General features: G+C 37.8%; 1 long non-coding RNA gene across 3 annotated transcripts in view; it reads right to left on the bottom strand.

Moving 5' to 3' along the window:
- Positions 1-20,841, bottom strand: part of LOC310903335 — a 581,276-nt gene that overhangs the window by 36,946 nt on the left and 523,489 nt on the right. For all 3 annotated transcript variants that reach the window (XR_014587462.1, XR_014587463.1, XR_014587464.1), the window contains 3 exons: positions 9,083-9,124; positions 7,907-8,153; positions 5,694-5,875 (listed from right to left, as the gene is read on the bottom strand). This is a non-coding gene — a long non-coding RNA (uncharacterized lncRNA). The remainder of the gene's footprint in view (positions 1-5,693; positions 5,876-7,906; positions 8,154-9,082; positions 9,125-20,841) is intronic.

The following is a 20,841-nucleotide window of genomic DNA, read 5'->3' as shown; positions in this document are numbered from 1 at the left end:
GCAATAAGCCTTTTGAATGAGTATTGTTTTATGAGGTAAAACACAAATTCTGCGTTATGTTTTCCTTTGTATTTCACAAATACCAAGATATGTGCTGAATTACTTTATCACAACCAGTGCATGACCTTTCTATTCTTTTAATGAGCTGAGAGGATGTTGTATCAATCAAAGCATATTTTTAAAGAGTCAGACTCACAGCGGACAGAGTACAAGAGGACAAAGAACTGGAAACAGGAAGAGGAGAGAAAGAAAAGGCATACCAACATCTGGACAGGGAATATAAAAATGACTGAACATCAGTTACTGATATTTTTCATTAAAATATGTATATATATATATTTCTGATTACCCTCATCAACTTAATTTTGCCAGCATATCTAGTACACACTACAATGCCTTTGTAGTTCTGAAACATGTGGTATGTACATTCTTCAGGATTCTGGTCTGTTGTAAATGTGCTATGTGCACTCCTCAGGACAATGGGCCCAGATATGCTGTAGAGAGGAAGCAGTATGAATGGCATTGCATTAACTAAATCTCCCTAAAGTCTCTTAGGGACATTGTAGTGATATTTATTTTAGACAGCAGACATTCAGATATAGACAGCAGTATGAAGCATATGGAAGGAGGTGACATCCTTCTTACTCTGGTCACTCCCAACTCAAAACATTTGGCAGGATTGGAAAGAGACCAAAAAAAAAAAAAAAAAAAGAGAGAGAGAGAGAGAAAGAAAAGAGGGTGGGTTATGAAAAATTGGAACAATAATGGCAGAACAAGAACATTAGGAAATTCCTACATGGAACATACCCAACAGAAAGACACCCACTGAAACAGAAAAGCCATAAATTAAATATATGCATATACTGTACTGTGAGAGTACATCAGCAGTGACTGCAGTACACCAGAGAGATACCCACACCAGCTTTAAACTAGTGAGCCAGGGCACTGCCAGCAGTCAGCTACGGCAGCACAGATCTCAGCATGAGCTAATTTACCCAGCTTCTCAGCAAAGTAAATTGGCTGTGCTGAGCTCAGTGCTGCCTTGGTTAGATTGTTACCAGTGTTTGAATTTAAATCTAGCTCAGGTTTCTCTGCATTACACTGCAGGCACTTGACTGATTGCTGGGTAAACCTACCGAAAGACTTGTAGAAAGACAGTTTTTAGATAAATTGTACACCTATGGAACTCCTAAAAATATTATTTAGTTAACAGTATAGTGCAGTAAGACTCTGCTCCAAATACTAGCCGCAGAGGCAGTAGGAACATTCAAGGTAGTCTCACAGAGAATGAAATTGCAAAGGCTATAAAGAAGAGATATTATTATGCTTCAGGGTATAAACCCCAATTTAAAGCTCCTTTTAAACTGCTGGTCCATGTAAGGATTGGATGACAATCCCATATGGTGTATTTTACATGGATGACAATCCCGTATGGTATATTTTATATTCCTAATTGGATATCATGATTAAAAGTACCTTTGCAATGATGTAGAAGAATCTTTTCAGTAAGTATAAGCCATCATTATAAAGAGCTAAAAGCCTAAGTCTAATCTGGTAAAAGGAATAACTTTCTAAGTCAATGTGACTATATCAGGAAGAAAAAAAAAAAAAAAAAAAAAGGCAAACAAACAAGCCAAAATTCCCTAACTTAGGAATGTTTAGCATTTAGTTCTAAATCTCCACTCTCAAATGCTGCCATCTATCTCATATGTTAATTTGGTAGTGAATAGATTTGGCTGTTGTGGTTGTGTCAGATGAACGTATGTTACACAAAAATATTCCTTGAAGAGAATATATGCTTTTTTTCTCTTTGTAAGAAGGATTGGCAATGGTTCAGTGGGACTGTGAAAATACTCTCGAATTAGGCATGGGCTGGTGATAATTGTTAGTGAATGAATGTCAATGGGTGAGAGTTGGAAAAAAACCCAACATATAATGGCAGATGATGGTATGTGAAAATGCTGGTTACGCTGACACAGTATCACTCTATCAGACTTTATAAATGCGGGGCAAATTAAATTACATTAAATATATGGTTATTTAACAACAGTCAACCAAACATTTCTTTGCTGGATAGCAAATAAGGCTTGTATTTAACCAAAGATTAGTGCATTCCAATTTTAATACCAATGCAGTTTGTTTTTATTGGAGGATCTAAACAGCACATTATGTTGACATTTCTATTGCGTATTTAATGAACGCATATCAAATATGCATGGCAAATAAATACTGTGTTCCACGTAAACCTTTCCCACACACTCCCTATCTTTTCTGCTTTGAAATGTATTTGTTCTCATAAAAATGCATATCACTACAATGTAACTAAATCTTATTTCAATTTTTTTCCCAGACAAGAAACAGAAATCTAGATCATTATAAGTACTGCTGTACTGATGCTTTAAAATGTGGCTCTGAACTGTACCTCTGCCTCTCTCTAAACAGTCAGTCTGGTGAGAAAGTACCCTTCTGACAGAAGAGATTAAGGCTATCCAAAACTCCTTAATCTACTGTCCATATAGAACAGTGCTGTACTATTGCAACTGATGCAACCAATAAAAATCAGACCTGGCAGCAGATCCTAACTATGTTCTTCAGCCTTCCTCGCTAAATGTTTCTTTGTGCTCAGCAAGACCAGAGGAACACTTCGTTTGATAGCAGCTGGTTAGCTCTAAGTACAGGGGTACATTTTCACCACAGTGTTCAACTTTCCTGGATAAAACATTCATCACTCACATCCCAATGGATTCTAGCTGAAATTTACTTCATTTGGAATTATAGGGGATGTGGAAATATTTGTCGGGTGTTTACTATGTAGGAGACTAAAATGTTGTCTCTATTTAAAGGACTATTTAAACATACTGGGAAAAATAATGTATAAAGAATACATAAACATATTTCTACTGCACATATCTTCTGGCTACTTGTAAACAAGTCTAAAGTTATGAGAATTGTTCCAAGTTTAATTTTAAATGACATAATCTCATGTATCAATTTAGCACTTAGGTGCCCTGAATTTCTTACTGTTTCTCTTGAGAAAAAGACAATTCCTTTATCTGTGCAAAGACGTTAACATAAAGAGAGTAATTGCTATTTTTTTCCTTTTCTCTTTTCTTTTCCTTTTTTGATTCACGAGGGCTTTCCAAATAATATTGCAGATTTTTTAAAGGAAAGACAAACATTGTATTTCTTTGGTATCTTTGAGTCCAGAAACAACAAAAAACAGATTCCTTTGCTCCATGGATTCTGAAACGAATGCTTATTTCTGCACATCTTCAGCTTCTGGTATTTATAAAGGAACTTTAACGCTAGTCTGCCTAGTAATTCACTATGGGATGTCTTTATATACCACTGACAGTAATACGACTCATTTTGGGTGATTAACTTAACCCCCAGTATTGCAAGTGCCTTGCTACATTAGCATATCTTTCAAGGAATAGTTGCAATGTGAGAAAATTGCCTGTAGGATTATTTGCAACTAGGAACCTGTGAAATGTAAAATAAAATTGAAGACTATAAAGTAAAACATCAAAGCTACCTAAAATATTAATAGCCAGTACTCCAAAAAGTAATTTAGAAGAATTGTATGAGGGAGTGAAAATTACTAATTTAAAAACAGATAGCCTTGGCAAAATAAAGTCAGAAGTTTAGAACAAACAATAGATAATACAAATTCATTGTATACACAATATGAAAAGAATGCAAGCAGCACAAGCAGCCTCACCAGCTAAAGAAGTCTGGGACAAAAATGCCTGACCAAGCAAGCAAGGAGATCTGCACAAACAAAACAACAAAGTTGCAGTATATTGAATTTAGGCTTCTGTAGAGAAAGAAAAACAAGTACTCTTTAATCCATCTAGTTTTCTGTTACATTTTCATTCTAATTGAACACAGACAGAATTTGCGGGCAGAAGGATTTTCGTTTTAATTGATGCATTCGGAGCTGAGAGACATTGTCACGCTGTTCCAAATCATGTTTTCACCTGCTCTGTGTGGGGCAAACCATGTTGGAAGTTTCAGTCGGTTTTCTGTGGGAGATTACAGGCTTCAAAGCTAACATTGTGAAACCTGTTTCCCTTTTGATATGCACTTCTTCTTTTAATAAATTTCAGAACAAAGCAATAAACTTAGATGAATCATAAAGGCACAGAAAATAGAAGAAAAAGTCTTTAGTCTTGAATCAGGGCCCAATTCTGCATGACATGTGACGGAACTTCGAGTAGGATTCGTGTTTAATCTTCTTATGGAACCACTGCCTCAGAGAAGATCTTATGTGCTTACATTGCTTACTGCTCAGGGAGTGAATGCCGGGCCAAGAGCAGGACTGTGAACTAACTTCGCGTGAGTCCTTCCGGCTGCCAACCATCCGGGGCTGCCCAGCATCTGAACACTTTGCTCAGAATTACACAGACCTGAAGGTGACTTAAAAGGCCCTATAAAATTCATGGCACATTCAAAACTACTACAAGTTGCACAGAACACCTGCAAGTGAAAGCAATGGGACTATTCTGTCCTTGTCTGCTCTTGACTTTGTACGAGGTGATTCCAGGTCAAAGTCTAGGTAAGAAGCTGTGATTCACTGAAACACACATTTGACTTCTGAAAGTCTTTAATGTGATGTTGCCAGGGCTGTTCAGTGAAACCACATTAATGTCATAGCAGGTGCAGATTTAAACACCACCAGTGAAATATATGCTGTACAGCAAGGAGGAACGGAGCTGAAGAAGTTGCTGTATATCTGGGGTCATTCCCTTACACAGCTGAATACTCCACAGGCATATTTTATCTGTGACGTCCACCCCACCCCCCCCACCCCATTTTTTTTTCCTGAAATGGGCAGTGCCCTAATGCTGAAGTTTCCCATGATAAAATATTAGTAAATGTTCTAAAAAACAGTCTGTAGAAAACAACATAGTTTTGGTTGAAGGGCACTGACTCAATGAAGAGGTCTTTGCTTAATCTATAATAAGAGTGATCCTGTTATTTTCCTAGACAGCCTATAGTACAGGATGACAAAAACAACTTGTTTGGGAAGTTCCGGTACTTAAAAAGGTAAAGAATTCTACCAGCTGCTTCTAATATGAGAAAAGATTTTTCTACATTAAATACTCCAAACTAAATCCTTGATACTGTTTATTTATTTTTATTTTTTTTAACTTGTGATTAATATATATCAAGGCCCTATATGTAATCATGCTCACATATATCACCAAACAATGTAGATGAAATTATTACAAAAATAGGGTTGATATGACATTTCTAGCTTATGTTTAAGAGTCAGGGAAGGAATCTTTTTCAAACTGACCTATCCATCCAAGTAGCAGATGAAAAAACAATGCCAGCAGCTATTTTCGGATGACCTACTCTGAGTACTGACTGGAATGCAATACCTTAAAAGAAAGGTGCTTTCTACTCCTCTTTGAGCTAAAATGTGTAGAGCAATAAGGGAAAGGCTCCTTAGATTGAATGATTCACTCTCCTATAATAATGTGTGGGGTCTGTTCTTGTTATGCCAGACTTACAAGGTAGCAGAAAACAGCTTTGAAGTGAGTTAACTGAATCATAGGGATTATTCTGTGGAGAGCCTACTGCAAAGCTGCTGTATCTTTTTTTCTTTCCTGCCATCTTCCACAAAGAGATTTTTCCTAATGAATGCTGACATTCATCATATTGATAAACTCATGATCCCAGCTAACCTGTATGTCTTCTTTGGACTGCTGGTTACCAGGAACAATTTAGAGCAGCATGAAACAGTTCCAAAGTCTAAATCAGTGTGGGTTGAGGGGTTTCCCAAAATTCTTTCACATCTGTTTACTTCCATGTATAATGAGCTATTTGATCAGAAGTGTTTCACCCATAATGAGGGCAAATGAGTGACCTGCATAGAGAAATTTGTTATAATTACATTGTCCAAGCATACATTCAAACAAAAGAACAGAAAAATAAAAATACCCAGAGATAATACTGTGATTAAACTGAGGCTAAATGGCCACTGATTTATTTCTATTTATTTTGCTATTGATTTCTAAAATCAATTACTTGATGTATACTAGGTATGCTAGATTCTTTACTCAGGAAATATATTCACCAGGATTTCTTGCTCAGAAGTCAGTGCTGATGCAGGCTCTCATCCACTATGAAATGGAAGGTGATGTCAACCTTTTTGTTGTTGCTCTCGTTCAGCTTTACATTTAGTATTAACCGTAGCTATGCTTCTGTCAGATCTGAAACACTGTGTGCAGTGTTGCCTTCTGCAGATCTGTGATCCTGATGCTGGTGGCCACACAGATGCCCAGACTATCTCACGGAGGCTCGTGCAGTCCTTTCAGAAGCTGAATATTTCAGAAATGCATCCGTATACTGACTGGTTCACCTTTCCTCTGGGTGTGATGCATTTTGTGAGGCTGCCTGCTCTCTCCCACACTTGTGGTCTGACTGCTCCAAGCACTGGGCATCCACATACCCACTGAAAGCAGTGAGAAACACAAGCGCTGTGAAAAAATCAGCCATTTGCTTTGAAATCATGTGCAATATTTATATTGTTACCTTACTTTTTTTTGCTAGCTGGAGTAGCCAGCACAAAAAAGGCTTGCAACTTGGAAGGGTTTTTGCTTTGTTTTATTTTTATTTCTGAGGACTTCCATTCTATTCAGGACCATACAATTCTATGACTGTAAGAAATACTTGTTACTGAAGTACATGACATTCCTATAAGAATTTGCAGACACTTGACTTCTGTGTGCGTGTTGATAACAGTACTATTTATTACAGAAGCCTAAAGTGTCTCTTTGAAAAGAAATTACCAAACATAATATTTCTCTTTGTACAAAAATATCCTGTAAAAAGATTATTTTCATGAATAGCATCACTTTGCTTCAATTTATATGGCTATTTGCAATTTCTAAAGAACCTTTTAGATAGATATCATTTCTATGAGGATTTGATAAGACAACTCAGAGGAAATAATAAACAGATTCTATTTATAATGGACTTGCTAACTAGCACTCAGAAAAGGCTTTTATGGGTGAGGTCTTTACTTTGAATTGATCTTCACTGGGATAAAACTATTATCATAGGATCCTGTTCAGTCCATAAGTATGCAGGGATTTGATTCTATCTGAAAACAGATCTAAGGAGAAAATTCAATGCTTCATGGAACAGTAGGTGATGTTAGCATACTTGTGTTTCCATTAAAAATAATATTTTGAAAACTAAGTGACTGTTTTCTCCATTTCAGGATTCTTGGAGAGACCTCATAATGTTGTACCTACAATGTCAGAATACTTTATCATCTGGTAATATTCATACCTAACCAGTTTACCAATGAATGAGAACCTAGCCTACTTTTCTTAGATCTCCTATTGTCCTTAATAAGGTTTATTGTATTTATATACTGAGAGGTGAAGCTTTCAGGGGGTCAGTGGGCTTACTTTCACAATTATGGGAAGCACAACCTTCCAAAAAAAATAGCTTAGCATGATTGACTGAGCTAATTGATGATTTGCACATACAAATATTTAGATATTTAATGAGCAGAGGCTCTAGGAGTGACAGTCAAGTTGCCCATGCCTAGTTCATGATGTCCAGTAGAAATGTAGAAAACAGTAAAAAAAAAAAAAAACAGTAAAAAAACCAGTAGAAAAACAGGACTTTTTCTTTCTTCTAAAATGCAACACCCCAGAAGAAGACAGAGCTGGTATGATACTACTAGTGGAAAATTTAACTCTGCAGCCCCATTCCCACTCAATCAGCAAAATTTTTGTTCGTTCATTTGAAGAGCTTGTTTATCTAATCTGATTCTCCCAAGATGCAAGGCTGTGAGAGATCCCTCCTACTTTCCGGTTGTGTGCGGAACATTATCTGTACTGCAGAGACTTGTAACTAGTTTAGATCAACACTAAATTCTTACCTCTGCTCAAGGACCACAAGGAGCTCTCCAAATGTTTTTGAAGACCTGGGGTAGGAAAATGCATGGCAGCTGGGGAGAATAATCACCCTGAATTGGAGGGGGTCCTTTCCCATAGTAGACAGCTGGGTAACTTTGAAAGTTCAAGCGTGAAGTATTCTCCAATACATTAAAGGTTACTGCTTAAGTCTTCCTGCCCCACACAACTGTTACCATCTGATTAGGCTGTCTAGGACAGTCTCAGGAAACACTGCAGAAACAAATGACAAACACATACTTAGAGCAGTTATCTCTAAAACATTACGAAGGAATTGTATCACAGTAGTGTAAAAGAGTGAAAAAAATAAAACACCTTGACTTTAAAAGCTGTTTTTTTTTTTTTTTACCACTGCAATTTGTTGAAGAAAATAAAAAGTATAAAACACTTTACCATTATTTTAATGGATACATCATGTTCCCCAGCATCAAAATTACAAAGGTGTAATTTGTTGTATTTATAACCTCTATCCTCATTTGCAGTGAAAATCTTACACATTTTCTGTAAAGAGATTTCACTTGGAATACTTACCTACCTTGCTATTTTGCTCTTATTTATGATTGTTACACATTTTATTCTATTCTTTCTAAGAAAATAAATGGCAAAAGACTAACTCATTATGCATGATCTCATAAAGCTCTCACATTTCTTAGAAAAAAAGGTTTATGCTAAGATTGGTACTGACAAGCCCCTTTTTAATTGTTAGTAATGTATACACAAAGACTACAGTACATATTATAAGTGATAGTGCTGCTGAGGCTATAGTAATTTTCTCTGTATCAGGAGTCCATGGTGTCATTTTGTTCTCTAGAGGATATGGCTTGATTAGGACAGTCCCATTGTTTCATCTGAAATCTCAGCAGATTAATACTTTCATCAGAGCATCAATTTGTCCCACTTTTCTTTTTGCTGCTCTTTGTGAGTGACACAGCCAAAGGAATGCACCTCTTTAAACTGTCATTCAGTTTAACTCCTCCTCTGCAATTATACTGGCATGCATAATACATCATAACAAATTGGATTTTGCAAAGAAGCAACAACAGAAATTATATTTGCTTGTGGCATAAGATAGAAGCTGTTGTAATAGGAGAGGGAGGGGGTGAGTGAGGGATAAAGAAATGTAATGAATTAAAACCACTTACAGAAAACAGCAGTTGCCATTTATTTTCTCGAGAATTCTTCTTCTTTAGCATAAAGACCAATTGCAAAAGTAAAATGGAGGGAAAAAAAAAGAAACATTAAATTAAATAGCATTACAATTAGCAAAGGCTTTATAAAATGAAACACTGTGTTTGTTGTTTCAGCAGGGAGATTTTCTTCTGGCTTTAGAGGTCAAAAAAACCCTGCCTTAGTTCAAGGAAAGCTTTTTGTTTGAACAAAATTTTTTAAAGAGAATTTGAAAATGTAAAGGACTTTTCACCTGATGAAAAGTCCTGCATCGTATAGCACAAATATCTTTACCAGATCTCCTGGCAGGAATAAGGAACTTCCATTTTCCTTTGCTGAGTAAACCCCCCTCCCTCGTCTACCAAACGGTGAGGGTCTTCCAATTCTCTTTAAGTCTGGCAGACTCAGTGGCTCATGATCTTCCTCTATGCAAATGATTGCCAGAGTTACTGAAATGGCAACGCAGCATGTCCTCAAGTAGCTGACCAATGCCAACAACACACCCCCAGAGTGCATGGGACTTCAAGACAGTAACCAGATCAGCTGTCTGCTCCAAATCCCTCAGAAAAGCCAAAAGATGCATTTGGCAGGACATCAGCAAAAAGACTTGGTTTACAAAAGAATTTAGATGAAGCAGAGGAATGTTTCCAGTGGAATGCTGACACCATTCTAATGCTCTAACTCTGAGATTGTTTTTCTTCAAGATTGTTTAAAATTTAAAATGTGTGTCGTCCCCCCCCCCCCCCCCCCTCAACTTCTGTTAACTTCAGTTAATCTCAATTCTATGGCAGGTAACAGAAAAACAGAAAGGGGATGGGGGAGATCAGCTTTGCAGGGACTAGCAAGAATATCTATGTTCTTTGGAAAAATATAGACTTTTTGTATAGTATCTTTGGCTCAGTGTTTAGAAAACATTATTTTTTTTTGTGGGTAAAATCTGAACATTTAATGTGGAAATAGAACTGCATTGTTCAGAAGCTTTGCATCCTTTACCTTTTTTTTTTTTTTCTTTTAGTGCAGAGGTGTTACTTCAATAACCTGACAACATACTGGTATGCCACAAAAGTGAAAGCAAAGAACAGGAAATAAGTAAACGTGAACACAACAAGAAAAAGCACAAAATCTAAGAACAGTAAATAGTAGCATCTATGAAATCCCAAACTTTTTTGCACACAGATTTCATAGAGTCAGACATTCCTTGGAATGTTTCATTTTGCTTGAGGATAGTAAGTAGCAGTTGTGTAGGTGGTGACTTTGCATGTCACAGCTATAAGTGACCCAGATATATGGGATATCAGTGATATAAGCTGCAAGTTTAGACAAGTGAACATTTCAAAATACAGGTTAGAGCTATGAAACACATCTTTATAGATAAAGGATTAATTCTTATCTCCTCTAAAACTATATCGCTCCAACTTTTACCTTAATGATGGACGATAGCTTCAGGGCCATTGCAAGTCCCCACAACACAGAAGCAGTGTTATACCAATTAGGTGGAGAGCAGAAATTAGCAGTAAGATGACAATTTCTAGACTGATCTTAAAATAACCAGGCTCTTTCCTTCCTATAATTAAGCCAAGAAGTTCCTTTTCGATTAGACTGGCAGGTGGATATAGTTATTTCCAATATGTATGTGTATGTCACAGGTGTAGAAATGAATTAAGAACTGGGAAACAGGACAACCTTATGCGAACAGGCAAGTTTGGCTGCCAATTATTTTGGTTGCATTGGCAGACTGCTATGTCAGATACAGCTACAGCCAAAGCTGAGAAAGGTGGTATCTTCATAACACGTACTGTGTTCATCTACAAATCATATTAGGATGCGGCATTTGGTTGCTTACACAATTATTATCATATTAGTGACCATTTTCAAGATGTGCCCTCCAGCTAATGCTTTTCCCACACTAACACTGCTAAAACAAATCACAGATTTCACTATGAGTAAAATGTGTATCTTTTGAGAATGATTAAACAGACTGAAAGCACATTTCTGTAGTTTAGTATCTTCCTGTCACTAGCCTTTCTTGCAGTAAAACTGCATTTTCTTTAATAACCTTTGGCTTGCACATTTATTTTAATACTAATTATGTGATTGTATTGTTACCCAGATAATTGTGGGAGCTGTCAATTAAATTCTCATTTATGTTCAAGCATGAGCCTGTTCTTAGTTCCTTATGCACATGCATGAAAAGAAGTCTGTCTCTTGTAAACTGTAGTTTGCTTGATATATGCAGTTTTTTTCTAGTTTATCAGATATTATTATGCTGAAGACTTCCATTGTCTTCATTTTTTTCTTCAAGGCAGTACTGCATAAGCATGTACTCTATATTCAATTTTTTCAGACCATATTTTAAATTTCTTTTTTTTTTTTTTTAATGTTAAATAAAAAATAATGAAAAATTCCCAGTGGATTATGTCCAAAGATCATGATCAGGTCTGTATCAGGGTAAGATTTTTTAAAATCATTTTTCCCTTCTGTTGAAGGTAGAGAGCATATTCCATGGCACTATTCTTTCTTAACACTATGAAAATACTTCTAAGTGTAGGGCAGGCAGAATACCTGAATGATAATGGGTAGTGCTGTCCACTACATAATAGGGAATTTCACACAGAAAGAAATGAGCTGAGGTTGATCTAGCTGTTCCTGATTGTCATGCTAATCAATGTGCAAAAAATATAGGATCACCAGTAATGATACCAGTCAGAGCAATATTTGTTAGGTTTTTAACATTTCTCTGCATTATATGTGAACCCAAACAGTACAACACAGTGCAGTTCAGAAAATAAAAGAACTTTCCTTTTTGTCCAAATTAAACAGTATATGGACTAGCAGCAATAGGTGGTGAAAAAAAAATTACATTTAGAAAAAATACATCAATTTACTAATTTAGAGTGTAATTAACAATAAGAAAATCTACTTATAAGTTTTAGCCTATTACGTCCCTCTAAGTGTAAGGTGGACCTGCCACTGAAATCAAAGGAAGTTTTGCAGTTGACCTCAACGAATGCTAAGACTCGCACACCAGATTTTGCAACAGTAATACTTACACTGATCTGGAGTTGTGGATACTTAGGCTTTGCCTGAAAATTAAAGACCAAAAAAGAAAGGCTATACTGCCTTGACAGCCTAATTCACAGGCTACATTATCCTGCCCAGAGGTTAAGTGCCCTCAGATTGCAAAAAAAGCTGTAGTTATTTTCTCATAAAATGCAACATATGATACAGATATTTAATGGTCTCTGCAGCTGGTGAAGAGTTAGTCTCAGAGGGCTGGGAGGTTCAGTAACTTCCTTAACTTTTAAATACTTAATGGACCTCCCCAATGAAGCTAGAAATCTTGTGAGACCAGGCTTTTAAAAAATACCCAGTTCTGCTTACTTCTATCCAGATGAGATGTGCCAAGAGAGCAGCTTATATAATTAGATCCATGGTTGATTCTCATTTTCTAAACCTACAAGCTATGCTTGAAATTCTGCAGTACCAGATGCTGTTATTCAGATGTTATTGATTATAGCAAAGATTTGTTTTGAAACCAAACACCCAGTAACGGTAAGGACTTGAGACACACTTACCGCCTTTTTACACGAAAAGAAGACATCCACTGGAAAGCCTTCCCAAATCCTATGGGCTGCCTGGCCCAGAGCTGTTAAACAACATTATACCGTCAATGCAGGCGTTTCATCACAACCTGCATCGTAGCGCTTTTGAATTCAATGTCTTTTCTAGCTTAAGAAAAAAGAGCAAAAATAAATAAATAAAAAGAAAAAAAAAACAACCTTAGGACATCCCTGACAGACCTAATCAATGCATCATTGTAGCAAGGACTATCATCCTGGTCTAGCTGTGAAGAATTCAAGCAGTGCAGCTGTAGTGGGCCTGACCAGCACATAGACTAAATAAAGAACCATATTGCACACCCTCAAGTGGCAGAGCGGTGGGTAGATGGTTAAAGAGGACAGAAAACCGTTTGAATCCTGGTATGAGTGTTCATGCCAGCCATCCGGATAAACTGGGACTGTTCCCTTTCTCCTTCAAATATGCCATAATTTCCCCAGCCTTAATGATAAGACCACCCTGCATATCCAATTAATTTCAACCATTGTTTGGTGGTAATCTATGCATACTTTAAAATGCTCATAAACAAGATAGATAGACAAAATTTAACCATAAATAAATGAAAGAGTTCCTAATATTCTGCACCTGAAGCAACCTAGAGTAAATCTGGACCATGAAACTGAAACAGCTTAGAAATAGCAATGGATCTTTGATCATAAATAGGTGGAAGACATATACACGTTTATTGTCCAAATGCATTCATTCAACATTTGTTTGTGAGAAGATGCCTTTTTTTTTTTTTTTTTAAGAGAAGAGTACATGGATTTCAGTTCAGTCCTTGTCAGAGTAATAATGAGGAGTTTTACTTCATTTGTGGTATCGTACAAGAGTCAATTGTTTCTCCAGTCCTTCTCTATAGTATTCTCAATCACCTAGGTGAATTTCTCAGATTATCTAGACTTACGTCACAATAAAACAATGAGGGTATTCAGCTTTTCCTATTTTTTTTCCCACAACTCCACTATACAAAGTACTTAGATAAGATCAGTCCATCTATAAAAACACCTGGCTGCACTTGAACCTAAAAAAGACAGAGTGCTGAGGGGCAGAGGAAGACATTATGAAGAATTTGCAGGAAGGGGCATTTGTCTTTGATTGAAAATATTGACGACAAATTAGCCAGTTCAGTCCAAAGCTTGAGGGCATTTGGATTCCTTGAGGCAGCTAAGTTATATAGCAGTATCCGTAAGCAGCAGTTTCTATTATCACTGATTGCTACAAGGCTCCATCCCATCTTGGCAGATGAAGCCCAGCCTTTGGTTATTTACATGTGTCACCTCTCAGCTGGATTACAGCCATATAATTCCTGGGCATGAAGCCATCACACCTTAGGAAACTCCAATTAGAACAAAATGCTGTAATACATGAGCTGCCCTGAGCAAATCTATTCTCTCCTACACTGGCTCCTTATTGATTCTTATATCAAGGAAAATTCTCAGTTACTACTTTTAAGATAAACAGTAGCCTGGGCTCAAGGACTTTAAAGGACTAAATAAAAGTCTGGGATCCAAAACCTTAAAAAACATCTTTACCTGTTTGGTAACAGAGTTACAGGTTGTCTACACAGAAGACAGAACATCCCCAATGACTGAAGACAAAAATTAATTCAGTGCTTTCTTCTGTGATCCTACTGTCTTTACCAAATACTCATTGTCCCCCCTCCCCCAAAAGAAAAAAAAAGAAAACAAAAGAAAAAAAGAAAAAAAAAAGAAAAAAGCAAGAAGCAAGAAGCAATCAACAATAATACTGCCAACCTCAGCCTCCCCTACACATGCTTTCTTGCCCCTAGGGAGAATATTTTGAGAATAAACAAGAAAATGCAATAAGGAAATAAGAAAAATTAAACAGATGTTTCCTAATAACATACTGAAAAGCACTCGCAAAAGATTAATGAGTGCAGCACAAAGCACAATGCCTGTACAGAACTGAGAGCATGGACTACCTGACCATGTTGTCACGCCTCCAGTCATTTACTTGTTCTTCTTCCTGCACATATCACATCTATGGGTTAAACGGGATTGCTGATGATCTTAGAGGTCTTTTCCAACCTAAATGATTCTATGGTTCTGTAAAAGAGAAGGTGCTGGTGCCTTGACAAAAGCTTCATTACCACCTCTCAGTGTTCACTATCACCCTTCTAAGAAAAGCCCAGCTCCTGGTAGGCAGATGCCTATCTCCAAATTGGCACCAGTGCAGAGCATCTTGGAACAGGCCATGGGACATGGCACTGCGTTTTTGTCTCCCTTGATGATTTTCCCTCCCGGTGCAGTGAGCAAGTTCGAGCTGGTGCCGGAGCAGAGGCTGCAGTCACTGCCCGGTCACTGCCTGCGCTGCACCTGTTCCGCGCTGAGCGCAGGGCTGCAGTCTCCAGGGTTACCAGCCGGCACCTTTCAAAAGCACTAAATTAACTCTGAAAGAAAGAGATTCCTGTTGCAACTGCGACGCGTGAGGAAACGATGCCAGCTCTATGAATGATGAGTGTTCTGCTTGCCATGTTGAAAATGTTTGTCCTGTTGTGCATATCCATAAATTAAGCAGCTGTTATTTTTTTTTTCAATTAAACACAGCCCTTACAATGCATAATAGGTCATTCAGATGTGTGTCTAATCTGTCTGTCCTCACTAAACAAAAGACTAGATTCAGGCTTACAAACAAGGAGTCAGTTGTAGCACATTCATTTTTTTTTTTTTAAAGTAAAAAGTAAAAATAAAAAAAGCTGTAGAGCAGAGTTCTAAAAGGATTAACATTGGGAAAAGCTCCAGACCAATAAAATAAATGAGAACAAGTGTGTCCACACTCCAAACTTGATGGCAAAACTTCCTCCCAGTCCTCTGTGCTATTCTAGAGGATAAAATAGGCTTATGTGTAATTAAAAATAACTATGTATTTCCACTTGCTAAAGTGACCTTCAGACCACATACAATTTTTCAATAAGGGACATACAAAATTCTTTGTTAGTTTGTTATCTTGGTATTCAGCTGGTATGCAGTTTCCATTGGACAGGTGAAGCTTGTGTCATAGGTCATTAATCAGCAACCATCCCCCTCATACAAGAAAGCACTGCAATTGATCAGTCATCCTTAAATCTCTCTGAAGTTACTGAAACAGCAAGAGTTCAACTTTTCCTAGAATCTGAGAAGCTGAATTTCATTACAAACAAACCACTCTCCTGCCACATAGAGGCTGTATTAGATAACTCAAAGGAAACACTGGGATTCCACGATGCACATAGAATAGCCTGTCCTTTGAATATATTTATTTCTTCCATCCACTCCACTCCCCAACTTCTATGCTGATAAAAGAGCACATCTAATCTTTATGACCTTGAAAGTTGCCTACAGCAAACACCTGTACTTTTCTTATCCATACAAAATGTGATTTTCTTGGGGCTCTTATTCAATAATTTGTGATCAGTGTTTCTTGGAGCAGAGGGCTCCACGGATGATGAAGGCAACATGTGTCAACAAGAGCGACGCCTCCAAGCTGGAGCCTCCATTCCAGCTGAGCTGAGCTTACTGGAGACTGCAAGCAGATGAAGACAGCGTTGAGGGCAGACTTGAGTTGCTAACTTCAGTCTCACTCTAGGGAAACAGTCACAAGCTTAAAAGCAGGTGGACCACAGTTGTACCTCTTTATCACGTGCTGCCACCCTGGGAGGCCACAAAGGAACTTCCAGTCTCACCTCCTTTCAGTCCTCATCTCTCTTTATGCAGTCAGGATGAACTGACTGAACTAACCTAGTATCTGTAGTATTTAATATCCTGTTTGGCTTGGAAACCGTTCGTCCCATTGCTATGAAATGACCAGCTCTCCAAGGCATTGCCTGCTTTCTTCCCTGCAGTTTTGGAGTGGGTAAGGGCTAATGAGACCACAGTAGTTCAGGCATGATCCAGCCAAAAAGCACAAGGAAGTCCGGGCAGCTCTCAGATTTCAAGCATGATCTTGGTGTAGGAATTATCTGGGCAATTCTTATTGAATGAATTCCCACCCAAAGGATTTCACACCTCCCAGGGAGAGTCTGGTTTATTAAAAATGCCAAAGGTCTCACACAAACTGAGCATCAACTGGTATAAAAATTTCTTTAACTAAAATTGAAAAAGACAGTTCAGTGATATTTTCACCCAAGTTTGCTACCATTGCTGGTTTTACTGATGTGGGCCTTTTAATCTGCCAGTAAACTTTGTCTTCTGCTAGTGAGAAATGGGACTTAAAAAAAAAAAAAAAAGAAAAAGAAAAAGAAGAAAAAAAAGAAGGGGGAGAGGAGTGGGAAGAAAAGACAAAATGCTGGAGCTTAAGAAATTTTCTTAAAGAGAATTTACTGAAGTTGTTGGCAGCCCTGGTAGTTGGTGACAATTATGTCTGGGGGAATAAATCAATGCTGGAAAAGCTGCAGACTATTAGATGACATTTTTCTCAGGAGACGGTGTTCAACTATGTCTCCTGGCATTATCATCTTTTCATTGGCTTTGGGACAGTAAAGAAGAGTGAAGAAAGGATTCGGATCAGAACAAATACAGGACAAAGGCAACCAAATTAAGACCTTCCACATGCATCTCACCTTCCCCAAATCTTCATTGTCTGCTTAGACTGCAAGGATGTCAAATGGGGATAGCTTCCTGCTGGAGCTGCTTCAGGGCCCTGGTAGGTCTGGGCACCATACCAACAGCCACTTACTCTCACCACTCATCCTCTTCCACTCTGATAATCACAGCAGCAGGTTGATTATTGGGTTGTAAAATACAAGGGATTTAGTGCTGACTGCAGGACTGAGTGCCTCCTCAAATTCCTCATTGCAGATGATTTTCATAAAATTTGTCAAGGGTCTTGTCTGAATTGTATTTTCACATAGTTAATCCTCTGTCTGTACAGCAATCTGGCCCTGTGCTGCTTGCACTGCAAAACGCGCCTGTGGCTGACCTCTGTGCACTCTCTGCACATTTATCAGGATGCAACTGGCCCAGCCACCCACTTAGCTGGGCCTGACAAATACTGCTACACACACATGTGGACTGACCACAAAGGAGAGTAAAGACAGTGAGGAAATGAAAAGAATCTAGAGGAGGTAATATGAGATTACTGCTGACAGACTTCCCCTACGCACACCCTGCAATGTGTAGGAATAGTCCGCGGAAAGGCGTAAGAGATATCTGTGACTTCAGGCCCTGAACTTTGGCAGGGCTCATGGACAAGTTCACTGGGAGCCAAGCTGAGCATTTTATGATAAGGAGAAGTTAATAAAATTGAGAATGAAATTAACTGGTACCTAATACTAGTAGGTATAGTAGGTAGAGCAAATTCTAACTAAGAGAAAATAATAACAAACAAACAAACAAAAAGTATTAAAACAAAAGTTATCTGCTTAGCCTTAGTGCCGGAGAGCGAAATGGTTGGGATTTTCCCCATCCATTTTCTGGTCCAGCCTGTTAATTTACTATATTTCTGTTTTCCTTACTTTCTTTTTAATTATGGATGCTGAAACTCTTGTCACCTATGATCCCACCTGTGACTATGTTCAAGGTATTTATTCTTTGCAGCTAAAAATCTTTTATTTCTTTTTATTCTTCCTTACAGATTTCCATTGTCTTACTACTTACAGGGCTGAAAAGGACCACAAATAACTGTCTAGAAATGGGAACAGAACAAAGGAAAGATTGCACAAGAACTCATTGTGCTTTATCTTGACAGACAACAATACTCTCCTTAGATCATGTTTCCATCCTGAAAGTTAAGTATGGTGGAAAACAATGAAAGTACTTTGTAAAGGAAACAAAGATTATATTATTCAAGAACGAAAGGAAGTGGTACAAAAATACCTCAGGAGGAGACAAGAAACAAAATGTCAACTACTTCAATATTTATTTTTGGAAGCACCATCATTTTGTTTTTAACTAATATCTAGCAGCCCATATCTAACAAACAATGCTTTCTTCCACACTCCCCTTCAAACACAGGCCATTTCTATTATGCAGTCACTTCCCCAAGTATTTTTAAAGCATAGTTTTCCTAGTAAGATGACTGATTTGTGAAGGAGAGAAAAAAGCTTGCTGTGCAGCTGAACTGAGAAACAGGACTTTGCTCACTCTCACTAATGGATCAACTGACAGTCAGAAACGTAGCTGTCCTTTTGTTTGAAGGACAGCAGCTGAGTTAGCAGAATTCAATGAAGTTTTCAGGTGAATTCACCCAAAATTAACTGGTGTTTTATTTAAAAAAGAATATAAAAATCTATTAAGTTTCTTAGCTCAAAAGCTGTGGGAAATACATAAATACACGTGGCTCAAAAGGTAACAGAAATGTATAAATATAAACCTTCAAACATAGAATATTTTTGTTGCTCTAACAATACTAAGGTGCCTGATGACCTGAATTCCATAGCAATGCAGCATATAGTGCATACAGTTTTTTATGCAGTAACATGATCAACTATATTATTCCCACCACTTCTTTCTTCATATACATTTTAAATAGTCTCCATAAACAGCAAAGTAATAACAGGTACTTGCAGGCTTCTGTTACAATTTGTCAAGTGGTATTGCAAAGGTACTTTAAAATCATTGTTTTCCTGTGCTCAAATCATTGCCTTGTGTTCATAGGAAATAACTGATGAAGACGCCTTCATGATTGTATTTATTCCTTTTGCCAGAGCATAAAAAATGTTTCTTAGCAGACTTTTGCACTCAAAATTATTACTCTGCCACTAATGATCTACTTTACAATACTTCCAATATTTTGCTACATATTCACAAGCCCATTCTCATTTCTGAACTACAGGCTTATTACCATATAATTACTTCTGATAAAAATAAGATTATCATTTCATTTAAAATGAAGTATATGTGAAATAGTTCTATTAACTTCAGGGGTGACACTCCAAACTTAAAGCATAGCTATACTTTGGCTCCAGTACTTAGTTTTTAACTCTCAAACACCTGAGGAGCGCACAGAATAAATAAATCCTTGTTTCTCATTTTCTTGAATTCAGAATGTGTTGGTATGGCAGTGTAGCACTGACAAAATATTGTAAGGAATAAATTCTTTATAAGCACTTTCTATTTAAAAATCTGTATTCTCTTTTCTTCAGATAGCAGCTACTGAAAAAACACACCATATTGTAATACTGAGTAGTGAACAATCACTATCACCCCCAGGCATTCTCTAAGTAATGTAGTAGGAGCCTGTGTTTAAACACATGCTGAAAGTCAGACACACATACGCTATATGATAAGCGTCTGTCAGGATGGTGCTATCCTAGGGCCATAGACTCTGAACTACTGCCTTAACCCGCAAGGTAAGATTTTTGAAGATCAGGATTGAAATACTGTACCAATGGGGAAAAGTAAAGATACTATTACCCTAGGAATTCATTACTGGATTATTCAGTTGTGTCCTTTTCACAAACACTAAAAATTCCTTAAAAATACATAGAATCCACAGGAACAAAAAAAATACAATAGTTTTGACTCCCAAGACAGGGAAGGCTGGAGGCTTGCAGCTCCTGGCAACAACCAGAAGGCTCCTTCTCTGCCTGATCTGCAATTGCAAAACAGTTTCAGTGCCCTGGCAGAAGGTGAGGGGAAGAAACCTCTGTCCTGGGTAGTGTCAGAGCAGGCCAAATCTGAACCATCGGTCAGCACGGAGAGGATGCAGGAGTGACAGTAGAGTGAGACCTCCCACTGCAGGGGAGGTGGCCCCATCTGCCACCAGACTGGCTGTGTGCGAAGGTTTGCTGCTTAGTGGGGGCACCCCTGAGGCCAGCTGAGCAGTGGAGCAGCCATAGAGGCTGTGCAGTCTCCTTTCTTACAGGTTTCGAGCCCTGAGCAATCTTGTCTGACCTCTGAGCTGGCCCTGCTTTGAGCTGGCGGATGGACTAAAGACCTCGTGAGGTCCCCTCCAAGCTGAATTATTCTGTGATCCCATTAGGCCAGAAGAACACACTACTTGAATTACTGTCAAACTCTGCTATTGTGTCTTCCCTCAGCTACGGTGGCCTTAGATCATGTGCAAAAATGGGAGTAAATGAATGCCAGCCTATGAAAAGGGCTGGCAACAGGGATTTGTACAAAAAAAAAAAAAAAAAAAAGGAGATGTAGAACAATCCCTTCTATATCATTACAAT

This window comes from Anser anser, assembly GCF_964211835.1.
Source record: "Anser anser genome assembly, chromosome: 8".
NCBI lineage: Eukaryota > Metazoa > Chordata > Aves > Anseriformes > Anatidae > Anser > Anser anser.
Note: the sequence above shows the minus strand (reverse complement) of the source record. Positions and strands in the feature narration are given on the sequence as shown.